This window comes from Ochotona curzoniae, unplaced genomic scaffold (assembly GCF_017591425.1).
Source record: "Ochotona curzoniae isolate NIBS_2020 unplaced genomic scaffold, NIBS_Ocur_1.0 contig_3255, whole genome shotgun sequence".
NCBI lineage: Eukaryota > Metazoa > Chordata > Mammalia > Lagomorpha > Ochotonidae > Ochotona > Ochotona curzoniae.
Window position 1 is genome coordinate 5757723 of NW_024465777.1, and position 7782 is coordinate 5765504.

A 7782-nucleotide genomic window follows, 5' to 3' on the forward strand; every position below is an offset into this window, starting at 1 on the left:
CTAAATTATAATTTTATAAAGGTAAACCTCTGAAAGAGAGCAAAAAAAAAAAAAAAAAAAAAAGCTGGGTTATAATCAATAGTTCAACAGCTTGGGGAAAAAAAAAAAGAACCCAGCAGTTGCAGAAGTATCAACAGTGAATAAACAGATGCTAACTGGAACTACATGAACACCCTCCGGTGGCTATTAACCGGCCTGAGTGTGCGAGCCAGGCCTGCTCTCCGCAGAAGCTCCACTTCGTGCTGCCAGGCACACATCATCAGCAGGGTCACCTCAACATTGTCTTCCAGCCTCTTAGCCAGAGTGACACTGGCAAAAAAGAAAAGCAGAATTGAAAAGTTCTTTATTTTATATTGTCAAAGATATTTTCTGAATTCGATAACTTTAAATTTGACAAAGAAAACCCTGAAATAGTAACACAAACATTCTAGTTTTTGTTTTGATTTTGTTTTTAAGACAAGAGAAAGTATCTTCCATCTACTGGTTCACTCTCTAAACGGCCAAAAACAGCCAGACCTGTGGCAAGGCCAGGAGCCCACTCTTTTTCAGATACTACAGAAACTAAGAAATAAAGTTTAACTTCACTGAAAACTAATCATTCTAATTTGTTTCTGTAATAGCAATGCTGATAGCAACAAACTATCAATTTCCCTAAATTCAGTAATTGCTCCAGTAATAAATTTAAGGTTAAAAAAAAAAAAAACCAAGCTGTAGCATAGTCGCCTAGTGGCTAAAGTCCTTGCTTTGCAAACACAGGAACCCATATGGGCTCTTGTTCATGTTCCCGGGCTGCTCCACTTCCTTTCCATTTCCCTGTGTGTGGCCTGGGAAAGTAGTAAAGAACAACCGAAAACCTTGGGATCCTGCAACCAAGTGAAGACCTGGAAGATGCTCCTGGCTCCTGGCTCTGGCTATTGTGGCCACTTGGGGAGTGAACCAGTGGATGGAAGATCTTTCCATCTCTCCTCTGTAAATATGATTTTCCAGGGCCCGGCGCGATGGTGCAGTGGTTAAGGTCCTCGCCTTGCACGCCCGGGATCCCATGTGGGCGCCGGTTCTGGTCCCGGCGGCCCCGCTTCCCATCTAGCTCCCTGCTTGTGGCCCGGGAGGGCAGTTGAGGATGGCCCAAGGCTTTGGGACCCTGCACCCATGCGGGAGATCCGGAGGAGGCTCCTGGCTTCGGATCGGCATAGCATGGGCCGTTGCGCTCACTTGGGGAGTGAATCATCAGACAGAAGGTCTTCCTCTCTGTCTCTCCTCTCTGTATATCCACCTTTCCAATAAAAATAAAATAAATCTTAAAAAAAAAAATTTATAAAAAAATACGATTTTCCAATTTAAAAAAAACCTGATTATCAAACCTATATACAAAAGAAAATTGCCATTAACAAAAAACTAAATGTTCAAGTAAACAACACTCAACATCAACAAACGGATCATCAGAGCAAAGCTTACACTTATCAGCCTCATAAAACTACTTTTTTTTTCCCACCAAAGGGAAAAAAAATCAAGATAAAAGTCACTATAAAAGACATCTTTACGGGCCACTGCCTGTGACACAGTATGTATATGGGCACAGGTTTGTGCCCCAGCTGTTCCACTTCCAATCCAGCTCCCTGTTAATGCACCTAGGCAATGCTAATGCTAACAGCCTGGAGAAAGCAGCAGATGAAGATTAGGAGGCGGGGTCCCTGTCATGCACAGGGGAGACCCAGAGGAAGTTCCTGGCCTCTGGCACAGTCCCTGGTACAGCTCCTGATTAGAGTGAACAACTGAACAGTAAATCAGGGAAAGGAAGAAATCTCGCTCTCTCTGGCACTTTCCAAATAAATAAATAAATAAATTTTTAAAAAATGTGTTTACTTTGGGCTCAGTGAGGCAGCCCAGCAGCTAAAGTCCTCCCCTTGCACGCACTGGGATCCCATACAGGTGCGGGTTCTAATCCCAGCAGCCCCGCTTTCCATTCAGCTCCCTGCTTATGGACTGGGAAGGCCCAAAGCCTTGGGATCCTGCACCCGCATGGGAGAACTGAAACAAGCTCCAGGCTCCCGGCTTCAGATCAGCTCAGCTCAACTGCCCCCGCTCAGGGAATAAATCAGTGGACAAAGATTTTCCTCTCTGTCTTTCCTCCTCTCAGTATATCTGTCTTTCCAATAAAAATAAATAAATCTTTTAAAAAATGTATTTAGTTGAAAGGCAGTGACAGAGGAGGAGAGACTGAGAGAGATCTTTTATCTGCTGTCATGCTCCAAAAAAGCCAGGGCCTGGAAGCAGGAGCTTCATCCAAGGTCTCCTAGGAGGATGCAGGGGAGCAAGCAAGTACTTGGGCCGGGAACTGGATCACAAATGGAGCAGCTGAGTCTTAGAACCAGCACACATATAGGATGCTGGCATTGCAGTCAGTGACTTTATCCAGCATGCCACAATGCCAAGCCTAGTAAATCTTTCTTTAGAAAAATTAAATAAGATTCATAAACCAAGTGTCACTTTTTACCAGAAACAATTACACTTTTTCTGTTAACCATATTCAAGCATTGTCAGTTTTCAAGACATCCAGATATTACGTGCCTTGTATTTACTTCAGAAATGCACAAGATAAAATTCAGAATTGCTATTAGGATGTGTGGGGTCAACGTGGGTGGGGGGATGGTATGAGAAACATTTTTAAATCTATAAATGTAAAATTACTTTCATAACAATGCTTAAGATATAAAATGTAAAAAAAAATTCAGAATTGCAAATGTCAGCCTTGCACAATGTGACACATTTCATCTGAACAGCTTAAATACACTATTATTGTAACTGCACACAGTAGGTACCCAAGTGGTATTTGCCAGGGAAAAAATGTGCCATGAATATTACTGCTAAGCATTTGGCAGTGTGCACACTGGCAGGCAGCAATGATAGTCCAAGTAACTGGGTTCCCACCACTCACGTGGGAAACCTGAATTGCATTCTAAACTTCTGGCTCCAAGTCTCGGTCCCAGTGAGACCGTTGTGGGGGTATGGGGAATCATCGAGTGGGAGCTGTGTGTGTATGTGTGCATGAGAGAGAGATTATCAATATCTAACTATTTTCTAGGGAGAAAAAAAAATCTAGCTAGTACAAATACTAACCAAGCTAACAAATTAAAGGGCATCAACGTAATCTGTATTAAGATCACTATATTAAACTCTGACTTCAGCTGATCTTTTACAGTTAGTATTATTTAAACTATATTATTTCCTTTTCCAATTTAAAATACTACATCTAAAAGGAGAAAAACTAAAAGATAAATCAGATAAGGCCCATATGTTATGTGTGTTTTTAAACTTACTATAAATGACAGGAAAATATTTCAATTATTTCTACATCTAATAATTAACCACCCTAGGACTTGATGGTATCAAATAAATGTACCCCGACTGAGAGGCAGTTTGCAAGGCCAGCAGCCTCCGTCAGAGTGTCTGGGTTCAGTCCTGGCTGTGTGCCCCAATCCAGCTTCCTGATGAAGTGCACCCGGGCAGCAGCAGATGACAGTACTTGGGTCCATGCCACCCACGTGGGAGACCTGGCCCAGTTTCAGCTGTTGGGCCACTTGGGTGATGAGCCAGTGGACAGGAGAGTTTTGTCTGCCTGTGTCTCTCTGGAAGGAGATGATGTGTCTCATGACTTGCTATATATCTGACAATAAAGTACATCACCACGAATAGGGCAGTTACAGCTGAATCACATATTCTGCAACAGAATATGCTCTTGCATTCACAAGTTAATGAGAAGATACAAAGTCCGCTTATTTCCCACCTTACTATAGATGTAACAGTTCGACCTTTCAATATAAAGTAACTATATGAATGCAATGCAAGAATAAGCTATTCTTAATATTTTTATTCACAGGGCCCGGCGCAATGGTGCAAGTGGTTAGGGTCCTCGCCTTGCACGCCTGGGATCCCATATGGGCGCCGGTTCTGGTCCCGGCGGCCCCGCTTCCCTTCCAGCTCCCTGCCTGCGGCCCGGGAAAGCGGTTGAGGACGGCCCAAAGCTTTGGGACCCTGCACCCGCATGGGAGACCCGGAAGAGGCTCCTGGCTTCGGATCGGCATAGCATGGGCCGTTGCGCTCACTTGGGGAGTGAATCATCAGACGGAAGGTCTTCCTCTCTGTCTCTCCTCTCTGTATATCTGCCTTTCCAATAAAAAATAATAAAAATAAATCTTTTTAAAAATATTTTTATTCACAGCATTTCTATTTTTAATTATTCTTCTTCCATTCAAATCATGTGGGCTAAAATATCCTGATGTTACATGCAGAACACAGAGTTCTTTTTGACCAAGAAGTACCAAAAAAGAAGCACATGAGTCTCTTATTTGTAATCAAAACAAGAGAATGAAGCCATGCAGTCACTCAAGCGATGACCAAAACCAAGATCCTGGTTAGAAACAAAGGGAAAAACATGCGGGAGGTGTTGGGTGTTTCTTCAATCTTTTAAGCTACATCTGACCTACAACACATTACAGGATTCAAGGATAAAAATTAAAATATGTAAGACAAAGAATAGTAATAGGTAAAATTACAAAAAAAAAAAAAAATCAAAATTAGTCAAACCAAACTAAAGCAAGAAACCTTTTGTAGGTATAAAACATGCAAACGCACACTTAAAATTAAGCCTTCAGGGTTATTAAGCTAAAACTTTACCAAACTAAAGCAAAAAGTTCTACAGAAAATGGATTCCTCTCTCAGCCTTAAAAGTATCCAGAGCAAACACTGTGCTCTGGTCAGCAGAGCTGCCACCTGCAGCGTCAGCATCCCAAATGAATGCTGGTTCAATTCCCAGCTGCTCAACTTCCAATTCCTCTCCCTGTTAATGTGTCTGGGGAGGCAGTGGAAGATGGCCCAAGAACTCGAGCTCCTTGCACCCACGTGGGAAGCCTGGAACAAAGCTTCTGGCTCCCGGCTTCAGCCTGACGCAGCCACGAGTTCAGACAGAGCAAGCTCAAGAAACACAACAAGGAAGGTTACCAGGCAGCGCTGCATCAGTCTGCACACAGGTCCAGCCAGGAAGCTCTCCTGGCTTCTCCGGTGCACCAAACCTCAGAGGCAAGGCAGCTGGCCGCAAGCCGGGGCATTTGTTTTTTAGAGAATGGGAAATGATCGGCCAGAATGAACCCAAGTTCAGAGTTGCCAGTGCAGCTGCTGGGGCGGAGGTAAGGAAAAGAAACTTGCAAGGGGCCTTCTCGCAGCAGCCCAAGCCCTGAGAGCCAACCCAAAGGGTCTCACCCTGTGGCATCCAGGACTCACATGGCCAAGCGCCAAAATCCTTGGCTAAAAATAGGTGAAGGGAGCAGCCCAATTTTGCAACGCAACGAGGTCTACGCCATATACCGGAATGTGTCATCATGAGAGACACTTTTCCGTAACAGTCCGAACAGAAGCAGATGTGACAAGATGTGAGCCTTTCACAGTGGAAGGACTCAATTTGGAGGCATAATTCATGATTATAGAAACGAATCACCCAGCAAACCTTGGCCCTCTAACGCTAGACCACATCACAAACATTGGCATCCCAAAAATCAACGAGGGTCTCAACTGGTACTTTACATCAGAAACCCTGGGACCCAGACACTGAGCCTGACTGAACCCAACCCCACCTGCGATCGACGCTTTTAAACCTCCGGAGGAATTTAAGGAACACGTACTAAATCTAAAACGAGGCAAAATAGTTTTAAAACTAAGACATCAACAATAAAGGAAAAAAAAACGGCTATAGTAAATCTAGTGTGTAAAAAAACAACAAAAAGAAGAAAACCAGAAAACTCGTGCAAAAACTTACAAGACTAAGGACACACACCTGCAGGTTGAGCTCAACTTTAGGAAATTACTCTGAAATGACTAGGATGAGCTCTTTCGCAGAAAATGTCTCAGTAACAATACAGTAAGCATTTTTTTTTTTTTTTTGGACAACAAGCTCAAACATCCAAGGCTAATAAATAAATAAATTTCTCCCCACAAATTCTTGCCGTCCACCCAACAACTGTCCTCCAACGCCCGCACTGTCCGGCCTCAGCTGCGCGCAGCCATCCTCGGGGCACACTGATCTGTCAGTGACCAAGACACCTGCCGCCAGCGGCTGAGGACACAGGCCCCCGACCTTGGCGGGAAGGGTCCCCCCCGAAGGACACAAGCTGCCAGAACCAAGTCAAAGCCAGCGCTTTCAGACCGGGGCTTCAGGTCAAGGTCCCCTCTGGCAGGACACTCCTCCCCAGACGAGGTGCTCAGGTGGCACCTGAGAGGCGCAGAGAGAAGCCGGGAGGGACCGGGGGTGCCGAGGTCCGAGCAGCCCAGAGGGAGCCCCGTGTGGAGGGCGATGGGCGCAAGGACGCTCGGACACGGGAGCCGGAGAGGTGCCGCGGGAAAGGCCACGGAGAGGCGGCGGGGTGAAGGAGGCGCTCAGAAGGCTGCGGAGAAGGACAGGTGGAAGCAGGGAGGCCAGCGGGCGGGCCCGGGCGGAGGGGACAAGGGACAGGGCGGAGAGACCCCCGCGGCCCACAGGGACGCAGGCGGATCTGCCGACGCCGGCCTCTCCGGGCTGTCCTCGACCAACCGGGCCCAGACCCCGGCGGCGGCTGCCGAGACTCACCCCAAGGCTCCACAAGACCCGCAGCTAGACATGGGGACCGCTCCGGACTCGCAGCACAACCCAGCCAGCGGAGGAAGCCGCGGCGCTCGCGCGACCCGGATGCGCATCCCTAGGAACCGGAAGTAAGCGGCCAGGGTCACCTCACAATCCGTACCTCTTTCCAGCAGAACCCTCCAGGCGCATGTGCCGGACTCCGAGGGGCGGGGACCCGCCTAGGCCCCGCCCGTCAGCGAAAGCCCCGCCCGTCGGCGAAAGCCCCGCCCAGCGCCTTGCCGTCACCCGACGCTCGGTGCTGCTAAATCTTGCTGCTGCACGGAGAGCCATGGGCTGTGCATGTTAGAGGTGTGTTAGTCCTTCCTCAAAAAGAGCCTCCATGAAGCTCTAGAATGCGGTTAATCCTTGTTTTCCTGAACGGAACAGGAACAAAAGTTGCTTTCAGATTTAGAAAATCTGGGAGGAGAAATGCATGGGAAGTTATCAGTGATCTTTTTATCTCCTCACTTAGTTTATGCCTGAGTCCCTGCCAGGTGAGGGACCCATGTTGCGCTCCAGGCTTCTGGCTTCAGCTGTTACAGGAACTGGAGGAGCCATCAGCAGATGGAAGAGATTTCTGTGTCTTAAGCTGACATGGCACAGCGGGTTGGGCCATGGCTTGACCCGGTACTGGAGGACCTGGGATGGAATCCCTCCTTCTGTTTCTGATCCAGCTTCCTGCTGAGGCGCACAGGAAGGCAGCAGGTGATGACGCTGGTACCTGCCTCAGGTGCTGCCTTGCGGACTCTGATGGAGTCCCTGACTTCCAGCACCTGCTGTAGTGGTTTTTTGGTAGTAAACCGGCAGATTTAAAGTTCAGTTTGTCCTTCTCAGTCACTTCATTTTTTCAAAAAACAGCAAAAACTAAAATATCAATTGCCTATATATATATTAAGGATAACTTGTTAGTAGCAAAAATAACACACTATACAGAAAAAGACCACTATGCAGCCAATCAACATCTTGTTATATCTTTAAAATGCTTTTACTTCTCACATTTGTTGACTGTAATTGAATATCTCTGACACAAGTTACTAAGTAATCGCAACTGGGCCTAGCACAATGGCTCAATTGGCTAATCCTCCCCTTGCAAATGCTGGGATCTCATATGGGCACTGATTCATGTCCCAGCA

At 46.6% G+C, this 7782-nt stretch overlaps 1 protein-coding gene across 5 annotated transcripts in view; it reads right to left on the reverse strand.

The window, feature by feature from the left end:
* The window catches only part of EYA3 (EYA transcriptional coactivator and phosphatase 3), an 84968-nt gene extending 78244 nt beyond the window's left edge, over nucleotides 1-6724 (reverse strand). For 2 of the 5 annotated variants that reach the window (XM_040979695.1, XM_040979692.1), the window contains exon 1: nucleotides 6617-6711. The gene's annotated coding sequence lies outside the window, so the exon portion shown is untranslated. Of the gene's footprint in view, nucleotides 1-6616 lie in introns of all 5 variants that reach the window. The other 3 variants (XM_040979697.1, XM_040979698.1, XM_040979699.1) reach the window with 3 other exon arrangements.
* Nucleotides 6725-7782: the final 1058 nt, after the last annotated feature.